This window comes from Notamacropus eugenii, chromosome 5 (assembly GCF_028372415.1).
Source record: "Notamacropus eugenii isolate mMacEug1 chromosome 5, mMacEug1.pri_v2, whole genome shotgun sequence".
Classification (NCBI taxonomy): domain Eukaryota; kingdom Metazoa; phylum Chordata; class Mammalia; order Diprotodontia; family Macropodidae; genus Notamacropus; species Notamacropus eugenii.
In genome coordinates, this window is record NC_092876.1 from 409,059,281 (window position 1) to 409,074,254 (window position 14,974).

Here is a 14,974-nt window from a genome sequence, read left to right on the forward strand (position 1 = left end):
GTGTTTACTCCTCACCTGGTCTGTGCTATGGTCTGTGAGTGACCACAGGCACTCTTTTCTGCCTTGGAACTGTGAAGAGGATTCCCTCTCTACTGCCACAACAAGCTCCACCATGTCAATGATTCTCACCCCAGGATTGCCATTCAGGACTGTGACCCAGATTGAAGCACAGGCAAAGCAAGAGAATTGTGCTTCACTGTACAAAGAGATCTCTGCAATCCCCCTCTGATCAGCTGCCTGATTCCCTCACCATCTGTGGGCCAAGAGCTCCAGAAGCAACTGGTTACTGCCTCTGGCACCCTAAGGCTGGGACCTGACAATGCTCCTCTCTCACCCAGAACCCAAAGACCTTTCCCACTGACTTTCTAAGTTGTCTTTGGCATTTGTGGGTTGAGAAGTTTGGGAACCATCACATCTGCCAGTGATTCAGTGCCCTGAGGCCTGATCCAGCCATATCTATGCTGGTGCTGGCCACACTGCACTGTTTTGCTCTCCCAGCATGGTGCAACAGACCTTTCCTGTTGACCCTCTTGGTTGTCTTGGCCTGGAAATTTGTTTCACTGACATTTTGTGGGTTCTGCTGCTCTAAAATTTGTTTAGTCAGTTTTTACAGGTATTTGGAGGGATTTGGGAGAGAGCTCAAGAAAGTCCCTGCTTTTATTCTGCCATCTTGGTCCCCACCTCCTCATTAACTTGTTTTTAAAAGATGTTTTTGATCATTTTGTTTTACTGTAATTGGTTTCCTTTATAATCCTATGTGTTTTATGCATTTAAAAGCATTATTTTAAAAGGAGCTCCATAAGCTTCATCAGACTGACAAAGTGATCCATGACACAGAAAAGGTTAAAGGATCCTGGGTTAGAATCTAAGGTTCTAGACTCCTACCACAGTGCCCTTTAGAATGCATCATACCTCTAGAGGTGTTCTGGAACCAACTCTAACCAACTTTCAATAGCTAAAGGTAATTGCACAAGTCAGACCTTGATTTGTCCTTTTTTTCCCCTGTTGTCTAGAATTAAGAAAGTGTTAATAATGCACGTCACACTTTAAAGTGTGCATGTATACATGTTATGTTATTTTTTTTCTGTTTTTAAACATTTCCCAGCACCCCACCTTTCCTTCCCCCTGCTCCCTGTTTTGCTTTATAAATGTTGCTTAAGTACTTCAGGAGCGCAATAGAAGGTTCAGGGACACCAGACTGAAATCCTGGTCACTGTAGGATAATACTAAGGGAAAAAGAAGAGAATAAGCATTTATATAGTGCCTACTATGTGTCAGGTACTGTGCTAAGTGAATTACAAATATTATCTCATTTAATCCTAACAATGACTGGCACTTAAATATTGCTCTAAGTTTTGAAAAGTGTTTTAAATAGACTATCTCATTTGTGCCTCATAATTCCCTTTTATACCTCCAGTGATCCTTGTGAAAATCCAAACCATTAAGTCTTTTGGTCAGACCAGTTGTACTATGTATATATTTCTATAATTAATAAAGTTATTCACTGAACACTTACTATGTGCTTAGTCCCGTGTCAGGTGTTCTACAGCAAAATGCAAAACATGATTGATCCCCTTTCCTTATGCAACTTGCAATACAGTTGGAAAGATTTTTTTTAATGTGAAAATGATACAAGACATTGTGTCAATAATATATAATATATATATATTGATCAATATATATTGATATATATCTATATATATTAATATAGCAATAAGTCAAAATCTTATGTTGCAGTCTACATGTTAAGCTATGTTATGGATGGTGGAATAAAATGTGTGGACAGGCTGGGACCAGGACCAGGAGACCCAGACAACAGAATATGTTCTCAGGTCAAGCGAAGGGTAAAGAAGTATATAGATAGTGATAGTCAAGAATAGTCAAGAGATCAGAAGCCAAAGTGGCCTGGATAAAGGCCCAGGAGTAGACATTCCTTAGCAGTCATCAACTGGAAATGATTTCTTAGGAATCCAAGGAATTATTCATTCATTCATCCATCTATCTATCCATTCAATAAATATCTTTATTTAGTGCCTACTGGGCTAGCCATTATGGGAACTACTAGCCATAATCTCCTTAAAAGAGAAGAGACATTCACCAATTATGATAATACATGATATAACGTTTTTTAAAGTTTCGTTGATGCCTTTTACAACTTGGAAGGGCAGCTACGTGGTACAGTGGATAGAAAACCAGACCTAGAGTCAAGAAGACCTGAGTTCAAATCTAGTCTCAAACACTTACTAGCTGTGTGACCCTGGGCAAGTTACTTCACCCAGTTAGCCTCAGTTTCCTCATCTGTAAAATAAGCTGGAGAAGGAAATAGCAAACTACTCCAGTATCTTTGCCAAGAAAACCCTAAATGGGGTCACCAAAAGTCAGTCATGAGTGAACAACAACAACATTCTAACTTGCTGCTTTTTATACCATGATCATTTCCCAATGATCCCCACTACTATCAGCAATTCAGTCCACAAATATTTTATTAAACACTTTTATGTACCAGATACTGTGGTTGGTGCCAGAGGTAGGATATAGGGATCTGTGATTTCATTCATATAGGGAACTATCAGAAGAAGATTCACTCTTTACTGATGCAGGTCAGCAACTTACGGTCTTAGAGAATTGCCAGGAGACTAACACATTAAACAACTTGCCTGGGATCCATCTCATGATCACTATGTATCAGAGGCAAGATTTAAACCTAACTCCTCCTGGCTCTGAAGTCATTTTTCTCCATCCCTAATACCACATGCCTCAGAAGCCCTGAGGCTATAGAAATTTTGAAAAATGACAATATCCCTGCCTTCAGGGAACAGAATATATCCTATTAGGTAAAATGCATTCATACGTGAGGATGTGTGTGTAAATATATATATATATACACACATTTATATATGGATATGTACACACATGCGTGCATACATATATGCGTGTATACACACACATGCACACACATAATTTTGTAGGACAAGCAGTAGCAACTGGGGAGATCAGTAGAGGCTCCATGTATAAGGTGGTATTTGAACTGTCTTGAAGGAAATGAGGAATTTTATGAGATAGTGGTAAAGAGAAGCAAAGTTCTAAGCACAGGGAATAGACAGTCTATCAAACTACTTCTACCACTACTGAAGCCAGCCTTGTCACAAAGGAAAACAGGTAAGATGTACAATAAATAGAGAAGGATGTGGCTATTCAGAGGGGGAAGAAATTGCTTTCTTACTAGTTATGAGACTTTGGACAATTCTCTTTGCTGTCTGAGACTCAGTTTCTATATCTGTAAAATGGGAATAATAGTACTTCAGCTGTCTCTACCTCACAGCAGGTTGTGAGAAGAGCTCTTTGTAAATGCCTATGAAAATGTGATATACTGTAGAGTAGGTGGGATGTGAGCTAAGCCTCAAAGGATGAGAAAGACTAAGAAAGAAGAAGGCAGCATCATTCCAGGCAATACATATCCAGTTCTGCATTTTTTCTTTAATTTATTTTTTATTGCATTAACATCTTTCTTACATTTATTTTTTAACAATTTTTTTTTAAATTGGAATTCCAAATTCTCTCCCTTCCCTGGCCCCTCTCCAACCCAATTGGGAAAGCAACCAATACAAGACTCATTGTATATGTGAAGTCACAGCATGGTATTTTCATGGGAACAGAAGAAAAAATTTTAAAAGTTCTTATTCCTTTCACCTGTCTGTCTTTGCTAGTTTTCATAAATGAGTTGGATTGGTCCATGGCTCCAAGAAGCACCTGTCTTGTTCACTGCCTCTGTGGTTTTCTTCTATTGACATCTTACTCGTCCTTCAGATGTTAACTGTTTTTCCTTGAGTGCAGCCCCCAGGAGAGGTGATCATTTCATCTAAATGTGTATAGTACTCCGTATCTCTCTTTCTCTATGTTTCTCTCTGTCTCTTTTTGTGTATACTAAGTGCTGAGAAAGAAGAAACAGTCCCTTCCCTCATGAGGTTAACAGTGCAGCCCCAGCTTCAACTGAAGGGTTTTGTTCCCTGACCTCTCTACACATGTTATACTTTCCAGCCACCACATCTTTGCTTTATTATCACTGCTTCTGCCTGGAATACTTCTTCCTCTTCCTCTTCTCCTATATAACTCCTGTTCATCCTTCAAGTCTCAGCTTAAATCCTGAAACCTAATGTAACCTGTTTTCAATCTTTTCTTGACCATGCAAGCTAAATGGTATCTTTCTTCTAATGAAGGATGCTCTTCTCAGGGCTCCTAATTGTCATCACCCATTAGCTGTTTATAACAGTACTGTTTGGTACTGTATTTTAGTGAATGCATGCCATAGTACCTTGCACAAAGTGATTGACAAGTGATTTTTGCATGAATGAATAACTAGAGTAGGGGTTCTTAACACAGGGCTCCTAATCTTGGTTCTTAAAAATATTTTGAGAATTGTATCTCAAGAGCATTAGTTTCCTTTGTAACCCTATGTGTTTTATTTGGGGCATTTTAAAATGTCATTCTGAGGAGAGGTCTGTAGACTTCACCAGAGAGCCAAGGAGGGGGCACATGAGCCCGTCCCCAAAAGTTAAACCCCCCCCCGGACTAGATGGATTGTCTTATATCCACCTGCTTTAGGGCAGGTGCCTCGTGCATTTTAAGTATCTGATTAATATTTATAGGTATATGACAAAATAGTATTTTTGTGTGTGAAGGGCAGGGATCCATTGCCCTTTCTATCTTTGCATTACTGTTCTACTTTCTTATCCTTTCCTCCTTGTATTCTTCTATCCCCAACTATACCTGTACTCACTTCCTCCTGATCCATTCTATTATCTATGATATATCCTGGAAGTTGTATTAAAATATGAATAATTAAAGTATGAAAAATGTTACTTTGTTGCCCCCTTCTGCCAGTTGTAATTAGCCTGTTGCTACAAAAGAATATACACTGGGGTTATTAAGAGCTCAGTAGGTCTTTGAAGATGTGAGATGATCCTAGTAAAAATAAAAAAAATTTAGCATGCTAGCTTGTGAACATGCTAAGTTTGCTGCCTTTATGAAAGACTTGCACCTATGTTTCAAATTCCGAAGTGTTGCTGCTGTTGCTACTACCTTAAGCTCCCTCACCCATCTGCTTCTGGGGGAAAAAGTATTATTTTAGCAAGTTGAAGCTCTGTGATGCTCCTAATGAGTTCAAACATCACAGACCCTTGTGCAAGGAAGTATTTGGCAGCAAGGCTCAAGTGTAACTAGTACGTTAGAAAGTGTGATAGTGAGTTATCAGCAATTTATCAAATGCCTGTTGGGTGCTGGGGATGGGACTACATGCTTCAAGGGAATACAAATTAAAATGTATTACTCGTGCTTTGGGGGACTGGGAAGAGATAGTCACACAAGACACAACATTTTAAAAAACATAAAACACTTTCCTACAAGAGCAAGATGATCCTATAAATAAGGGGGTCTGAGGCGCTGAAAGTAGAGGAGTGATCAGAACGGAATGGGAGAAGAGATAGCCGAGTTTGGGTTGTAAAAAGACTGTGTAGAAAGAAGTGGTAGACATACAAACTGGCAGTGATGACTATGTCAAAACCTTAATACCTATCAGAGCCTCTGAGACTTGGAGAGAAATTACATGATGTTTGCTCTAAGTGGCTCCACTGAATATATATTATTTTATCTGTTATAGCATCATTCTTTCTCATCCCTTCATACTCTTTTGTCTTAATCCTGTCCTTGTTCTAGAAAAGGTCAGATGAAAGCATGAATGTTCAAGTACACTTCAGATTGAAAAAAATTGTGGTACCAAGGACTTTGGACAATAAGTATTTTTTTTTAAAAGACCCACTTTTAATAGGTTACCTTTTCTCCCTGGAGTGGTTATGACTTTGCACTAAAGCATCCTTATTCTTTAGGTCTACACTTCAGACCTTTAAGTTATGTTCATAGGATCACAGAACTAAAGGCAGACGAGAATCTCAGTGGTCCTCTGGACAAACACCTTATTTTGGAGATGAGGAAAATAAGATACAAGAGAATCACACGATATAGCATGTGTTTAGGAGGTGGCGTATTGGATAGAGCACTGGAGCTGGAGTCTTTGTGAGTTCAAATCTAGCCTCAGACAATCACTAGCTGTGTGACCTTGTCTAAGACACTTAACCCTTTTGGCCTCAATGTCTTCATCTGTAAAATGATCTGGACAAGGAAATGGCAAACCACTCCAGGATCTCTGCTAAGAAAACCCCCAGTGGGATCACAGAGAATCAGACGCAACTGAAAAACAATTTAACAACAAGCCTGGGATTAGGAATGTTGGGATCTGTAACTGTAACCTCATTAATTTCTCATTGATGAGCAATTGAATTACTAATATTATTATTAACATTATTATAATTACAAGTATCAAGTTTGCAAAATGCTTTACAAACATTGTCTTATTTGATCCTCACCACAACGCTGTGAGGTAGATGCTTTAGTTATCCTCTCTTTACAGATGAGGAAATTGAGGTAGACATATGTGAAGTGACTTGCCTAAGATCACAGAGCTATGAGGTATCTGAGGTAGGATTTGAACTTGTCTTCCTAACTCTAGGTCCAGTGCTCTCTCTATCCATAGTCTTCAGGCTGCCTAGCTACTGCTGTGAAGGTACAGAAGCAGGCAAACTCCATTTTATTTAAGTCCAACGTTGTCCCAGAAAATGCAGAACCATGCCATGCCATGCTTAAAATTCATGAAAGGACAGATTTTGTGCTACCATGATTTTATATGAACCCAATTTAGCTTTTCTGCAGAAAATTGATAATACTGATACATGAGTTGGGGGGGGAACTCAGTATAACAGTAATAAAATCTAAACCTACCCACTTCTCTTTCTTCTCACAGGAACTCAGTAGAGTCCTCGATGGCTAAATATCCCCCCTCTCCAACCCATTCCATAATCTTTCTGACCTTTATGTTTCAGCTGATTGCCTGAAGTCAACATTAGGCAAAGGGAATTTTTCTCCCCTTGATTTCTGTCAGAAGGGGTTCATTGTTACTTCTGCATAAGAAGTCTAAGAAACAAGCTTTATCTTGTTTTTAAGTGTCAGGTTGGGAGAATAATGATGAAATATTACTGATAGATAAATTTTCCGCTCAAAATTAGCCCACCTTCTCTTTGTTCATTTTTTGAAGGCTTGGGGGTAGAAGCAGAAATTTGTCTACTGTTGAAGTTAAAAGGCTTGTGAATGTACCCAGTGGTATTAACTTGGTGCTTGTTAAACATAAGCCTGCCTCCATGACCTAGTAATCAGGTACTTAAACATGGAGTTGTTCATATAAACAGTTACATGCAGTGTTCTGCTGTGTGCACTTTAATTACCTGGTGACCTAATTATTGGACATTGTAGATGGCATTTAAAATGTGGTTTTTAGAAAAATAAGCTCTGTATATCTATTCTGATTTAAATTTGAAAACCATTTGTTACCACTTTTATAAACTGTTTTCTTCACGTATAGGAATAAATAATTCAATTAAGGCCATAATATTTAGGGCTGGCAAAGACCTTAAAGGTCTTCTAATCTGACCTCTTTATTTTACAGATATGAAAACTGATACCTAGAGAGGTTAAGTGATTTGCCTCAAGTTAAGCAGGTGGCTCTTGGAGTTCAAACGCAAACCTTTTGATTTGAGATCCACTATACCAGGGGTGGGGAACCTGCAACCTTGAGTTCACATTTAGCCCTCTAGGTCCTCAAGTATAGCCCTTTGACTGAATCCAAACTTCATAGAAAAAATACTATACCATATTGTCTTTACCCAGACTTTATAATTTCTAGGCTTATTTCGGCACCTGTTAAATACATGTTTATATTATTTTCATGAGAGTTGGCAAACTCATATACACAGACCATCAACACTGAACATCAGCATTAATAAAGATGAATGGTAACATATATACAAAACAGAGGTAGCCTAAAAATAATCTGTTTGCATTAAGAATGATTAAATGATTATTTATAAAAGTAATTTTTATTGCAAACTTGACAACCTCTCAGAAAATATAAAATACACATGCCGAAAGAAAAACAAAAAGGCTTGCACATAAAATATCTACCTAAGTCCAGCCCATTCTTAATTGCACATCTGCTTTCCTTGGTCCCTCAAAAGGTTATATTCTCTGTCTAGACTCATTCTGCCCCCCCCATAGAAATCTAGAAAAGTTGTGCCTATCATGTATGAAACTATAAAAAAGTGTACATATATGTAAACCTGTATAGTCACATAAGAAGACATTTTGTTATAATTTTTATCATACCTGAAAAAAAAAAAGATCAGGCAGCCAGGTAGCGCAACTGATAGAGCACCAAGCCTGGAGTCACGATGACTCCAGTTCAGATCTGGCCTCAGACACAAGCTGTATGACCCTGGGCAAGTCTCTTAACCATGTTTGCCTCAGTTTCCTCATCTATAAAATGAGCTGAGGAGGGATATCTTTGCCAAGAAAATCCCAAATGGGGCCACGAAGAGTTGGACATGACTGAACAACACAGCATAAACATTTTTTAAATTGGAAGGTTCAAGATATTTCTCTACTGTTCTTTCTTCATGGCTCTGCCTTTCCCACCTCAATTTTCATAACTGCTAGCATACATTTTAAAACTGTCTTTTCCGTGCTGAATGGACTGGACATATTCAGTGACAATTATTTTTTCTTTTGGTTGCCATTATTTGGCAGCTTTTTAGTTGTCATTAAATCTTGGAAGACTAAAACTTACATCTGGTAGACATGTAAAGAAAAGATACAGCCTTGATTTGCTGGGAGGTACAGCCCTGGCTAGCAAAAGAGGAAAGAGATGTAGCACTTTCAAAACATAATTGTCAGAGGTCCTAGGCAGTCACAGAAAGAGAAAGAAGCCTCCGTGACTCTCTAATCCAACTCATAAAGGTAAGAAATACCAGTTATAAAGTTGTGTCTGACACTTCTTGACTCCATTTTGGAATTTCCTTGGACAAGATACTAGCGTGGTTTGCCATTTCCTCCTCCAGTTCATTTTACAGATGGGAAAACAGGCAGACAGGATGAAGTGACTTGTCCAGGGGTCACACAACTAGGAGGTGCATGAGGCCAGATTTGAACTAAGGAAGATGAAACACAGTGCTCTATCTACCCCCGCCACCTAACTACTCCTCACTATGAAGTTCCCTACAAGTAGTACTCCAGCTTCTGCTCAAAGACCTCCAAGGAAGGAGAAGTCACCACCTCTCTAAGTATCCTACTTTGCTTGTAGACAACCCTAATGGTTAGGAAGTTTTTCTTGACATCAAATCTAAAATTCTTTTTTGCAGCTTTCCCTCATTGACCCCAAGGACCAAATGGAACAAGTCTAGTCCTTCCCACACATGTTAACTCTTCAAATCCTTGAAGGTAGTTACCATTGCCACCATCACCCCTCTCTGCCCCTGGCTTTTCTCCTCTAGGTCTTCAAGTATGACCATTTCTTTCAACCAGTCCTTATGTGTCTTGGACTCAATGCCCTTTACCAACCTGGTTGCCTTTCTTTGGACGGTCTCCAGCTTATGGCTGTATGCCTTAAATTATGGCGCCCAGAACTGAACACAATACTCTAGATGAGGTCCAATGAGGCACTTTCCATGGGACGCTCATCTCCCTATTCCTGCAACCTATGCCCCTCTTAATGCTGCCCAGTATTGTTATTAGCAGTTTTGGCTTCCATATAGCATTGCTGACTTGTATGGAGCTTGCAATATACCAAAAGCCCTAGTTTTTTTTTCAAAAAAGTTGTTTTAAAAAACTCAACTCAAATTTTCTGAGCTTCCTCCTTAGTCTAACAAGGCAGGGAGGTGCAAAATAGGAAAAGCATCATTTAAGCAAGTATTTGCCACTCAGAGTATACAATACTATATGGCATGCAGAAGAAGGCTGTGGGTTTTCTTTTCTCTGACCCCAGGGGTCAGTCTAGGGTAGGAGAAGGGAGAATGAAATTTTGCACATAAAAGGATCAGAGCAATACAAGACTATCTGTAGTAGATACTAAATTTGTCAGTGAATATTGTTTAAGGACTTTCTATGTGCAAAGCATTATGTTAGATGATGCATATATAATGTTAAATGTCAAAATGTATAATACTAACAGATGCTGTTTGTAGTCAGAAAGGGGAAAGATCGTTGAGGATCAGAGAATTCAGGGAGGCTTTCATGGAGATTTTGAAATGGGCTTTAAGGATGAGTACAGTTTGGATAAGAAGACAGTACTTGGATTACAAAACAATCCAGGACAGGAGAAGAGCTTGTATAGAAGTGTGAAGGTAGATTTGAATCAGCATGAGGTTTCTGAGACACAATGAAGAGTCTGGTCCCCTCTCCCCCAAAGCATAGTGCTGTACTAGTCAGTTTTCTCTCATGTTAAGCAAGTGTTGCATTAGTGCCAATTTGAGGACCTTCTTCTGATATGACTTCAGCATGTAGCCTGGAACAAAGAGAGGCATGACTGATGGAAAGAGACAAAAGAGAATGGTCTCACCTTTCCCAGGTGACCATTTTCTCCTTTCAACTGGTTTAAAATCAATTTTCCTTGAACAGCAGCGCACTCAGAGACAGGCTGTAGGCTATTAGCTACATTTTTGCAGAGCATCCTCTAGGTGAAGCATCAGAAACTTTCTTTTGTCTCCAGCTTGACACAGAAAAGAGGCAAAGAAGAAGGAAGTGACTCTAAAAGGCAGAAAATGACTTTAAATGGTGAAATAAGATTAAATTGGAAACTTGAAAGTGGTAGCTGTGCCAACAAGTTTTTTCCTTCCAAGGTAACTAAATTAAAGCAGACAGTAAACGCAGAGAAGGAAGGATGACTGGATAGGGATGTTAATCAACGGGAAGCAGTAAAAGAGACATTTGGAACAGAGGCTTCTCAGGAGAGGTTGTTTTTTTTTTTTTTTAAAGGATGTGAACTAAGGAAGAAATGTAGACACAGATGAGATGGAGCCAAATGAAATAGCAACCCCAGAAAGTGAGTGCAGACCCTGCTTCATGTTTGGATTTTGGTGACACATTTGACAGTCTTTCAGGAAATTTAACTTCCCAAATTGCTCTTCAGGCGTTTTTTTTTTTTTTTAAATATACATGACATTTACTTCCTGGTTTGGAAGAAGGAGTGCTAAATTGAGTGCTTTTGCAAATCATAGGAACAGTAGGGAAATAGAAAGGGATCCCACAAAAATGAGAATATTGACATTTTAAAAAATGCTAGAGAGATGGCTCCTTGTTCCTCATTGCCATTTTGAAGGTTACTTTCCATCGCCATTACAGCACAGAGTATAGAAAACTGAGCCTGATATTGGGAAGGCTTGAGTTCAAGGATGGCCTCAGACGTTTACTAGGTATGTGATCCTCTCTGGCAAGTCACTAAACTTACAGTTGTCTCAGTTTCTTCAACTGTAAAATGAGGATAATAATAGCACCTGTCACTCAGGGTTGTTGGGAGTAAATGAGTAAAGCACGTAGTACCTGGCACTTAAGAAACACTTTTTCCTTTTCATTAGGCATGGGCCCAGGGTTGTCCAAGCTTCAGAGAGAGGGCTCTGTTCTGAACGCTCTTGGCTTAAGAGTGATTATCAATGGTAACAGTTGCTGTTTCCCTTTCAGCTTAATGTCTTTTCTTTTTCTTTGCCTCATGAAATGGGCCATGCCCTGACTACTTCTTAAACAGGCCTATTCAATGAATGGGCATTACCTCACCCTAAGTGAGTACCTGAAGGGAGTACCTAAGTGAGTGCCTCGAGGGGCCAAGGTCTCTCAGTGCATCCTGAGTCATCTCCAGTCATCCTGATGAATATCAGGTCACTGGATTCAGATGGTTCTGGAGGAGAAGTGAGACTGGTGACCTGCACAGCCCTCCCTCACTCAAAACAAAGACAAATGCAAGCCATGTCATCATTTCTCTGATGGCAATGAAGGACGAACCCAACAGTTCCCTTTCATTCTTTCCCCTTTAATCAGTAACCTCTCCTCTGAGTTTCACTCAATCATTATCTACCATCCAAACAAAATTCTGGTAGCAGTTATCTACCAGCCTCCAGGATACTCCCCTTCTTTCCTCAGTGAATCCAGTGCCTGGCTCACAGTTTTTTCTCTGCTCCCTAGCTCCTTGCCCTCATACTTGGGGACTTCAACATACATGTTCTCAAACATCCTACCCTCCCAAATCCTCAGTTACTCATTTTCCATGAACAACTGCTGCATCCCACCTTAGCTACACACAGCAATGGTCTTGTTCTCAATCTTTCTGTCACCCACAAATGCACTACATTATGTTTGTCAACTTTGAAATTCCCTAATCTGATCACAGTGTTGTCATTCCAATTTTCCCTCTGCCTTGCAACCTATAACCCTGTTTTTCCTCTTTATCCTTACTTCCAGTCTCTCAGTTTTTTAGTCCTTTTCCAGGCCATTGTCACTGCTCTAGCTACATTCCCCTTCCTTCCTTGTCTTAATCTCTTGGTAAACCAGTCCAATTCTATATTGTCTTATTCTCTCAAGTCCCTCATTTCATTTTCCTACTGCTGATCTTGTCCTGTGAAACTTTAGCCTTGTATTATGTCTACCATCGGCTGCCTTCACTCATGCTCATGGCAAGGATCACATCAGAGAGAAGAGTTCTTATAAACAGAAAGCAATAGAGTCACTTTATTTAAGTTCAAAAGCCATGAGATCCAGAAGCAAGGCAGATGTCATAAATGACATATTCCCCTATTCCATCTCCTTGAAAAATGGTCTAGTTTAGGGTTCTTAACCTAGGACCTATGATATTCTTTTTTTTGAAAAAATGATAATTTATATAGAGTTCATTTCCTTTGGAATCCTATGTATTTTATTTTGTGTATTTACAAACATTATTCTGAGAAAGGCTTCATGACAACACAAAAGGGTAAGAAGCTTTGGTCTAAATCAGGCCTGCACAGCATACAGCTTGCAGGCTGCTTACAAGTGTGCAAGCTGCTTGTGGCCCGCCAAAGGATTTTGGGCAGCCCACAAAAAATGGAGATGTAAAAGAAATTAAAGACGTAACAAATTCTTCATCCGTGCCCCATGTAGCCTGCCTTCCACTAGTCACTATTGTGCCCGTCATGTAATTTGATGGGTGAGCTGCCACTGCAAACTCTCTTCTGTTTGTCACATGACCTACGGCAACCAACTATCATAAGTCTCTAAGAGGGATGAGAATTGTATCTTTTTGCTCTGTTTTTGGTTGCTATTGGCTCTGAACAGGGACAAAATGAGTGCAGCGAAGTAATTTTTTTTTTTACATTAATGTGATTTCATGACAAATAAAACTCTTGTGTAATTAATTGATATTAGTTGAAATTTCCCCTTTTTAAATATGGTCTATTTGCAAAAATGGTTTAATCATTAATTATACCTTTTCTTGTAAAGTGAGCTGCTAAAAACCTATCTGCAGCCTGAAAAATTTAGCCTATTTTAATTTTGGCCCCCACCTCATGCCAAGTTGTCTAGTCTAAATCAACCAGTCAGTTGGTAGATATTAAGTGTCTACTATGTACCAGGCACTGTGTTAGGCACTGAGGATACAAAAATAGAAATGAAAACAGCCCCTACACTCAAGGAGCTTATATTTTATCACAGGAGACACACATATGTGTAGCAGAGCTTATATGTACATGTATATGTGTAGCGGAGATTAAATCGATTAGTAGGGACCATCTCAGGGAGTCTACTCTGAGAGTTGCCCTGGAAACTTCTTCTTACTCCTGGGTTGTATGTGACTCAGCCTCTGGTCACATCAGAGTTGATAAACTCTCTGCCTACTTCTGGCCATCTGGTGAAGCAGAACTGAAAAGACTTCGCATTTTAGTTTGATGTGCCATGTTAAGTGATCCCAAGCAATCCTTTGAGTCTCCCTTTTCCCTGATCCATAACTGCACAGTACTAGGCTACTGTGTCACTTGAAAGAAGAGACAGTTAAATAGCTGAGCAAAGTTGTATATGATTGTGATGGAATACTGCTGTGCTCTAAAAAATGAGCTCGGTGATCTTAGGAAAACATGGAAGGACTTGCACGAAATAATGAAGAGGGAAATGAGCAGAACCGAGAGAACGTTGTACGCAGTAATAGCAATATTGTTTTAAGAATGGCTTTGAATGAATAAGTTATTTTGAATATCATAAATACTCAAATTAACTCGAAAGGACATATGAAGTAAGATGCTATCTACATCAGAGAAACAACTGATAAATAGAACTATGTATGGAATAATTACATATACGTATATGTATGTGTATATTTATATTATACATACTAATTTGTGTGTAATGGTAGCCATCTCTGGATGGGGTAGAGGGAAGAAAAAATTGGCATTGTCATTTTGTTGTATTTTTTAAAGGAATAGCAAGTTGTGCATAGTAGATTTGAAATTTCATGTACAACCATCTTTTTTTATTGTACTATCTTATGGAAATGCTTGTTTTATTCCAAAAACTAAAAATAAAATTTCATAATATTAATAATAAAAAGAAGAGACAGCTTTTGGCTGGTTCTCTCTTCCTTTGTTTCTCATATAACTTGGAGACTTTCATTGAGGGGTAGAAAAAAAAAGACCAGTTTGTCATACAGGGTGTTACCAGATGCTGACGTACACCATCTCTAGGATCTGTGGGAGTTTTCAGGGGAACTCTGAGCATATACTTATTGAGATAGCCTCAGAGTCCAAGGCAACTTCCAACACATTCTACTAAAGCAGAACATAAAATATTTACAAAATATATGCAGAAAATAAAGGGCAATTTTTTGGGGAAAGGGAGGAGATGGGGAAGGAAATTCTAGTAACTGTGTGAGGGGGGAATCAGGAAAGGTTTCTTGTAGATCAGGAAGTTCTTAATCTTTTTGGGTAATAGACCCTGCTGGCAGTCCAGTGAAGCCTATGGACCCCTTCTCAGAATAATGTTTTTAAATGCATAAAATAAAATACACAGGATTACAAAGTGAACC

The 14,974-nt window shown here is 39.0% G+C and overlaps 1 protein-coding gene across 8 annotated transcripts in view; it reads left to right on the forward strand.

Annotated features, from left to right (window-relative positions):
- Positions 1–14,974, forward strand: part of NPAS2 (neuronal PAS domain protein 2) — a 244,707-nt gene that overhangs the window by 171,022 nt on the left and 58,711 nt on the right. The window lies entirely within an intron of this gene.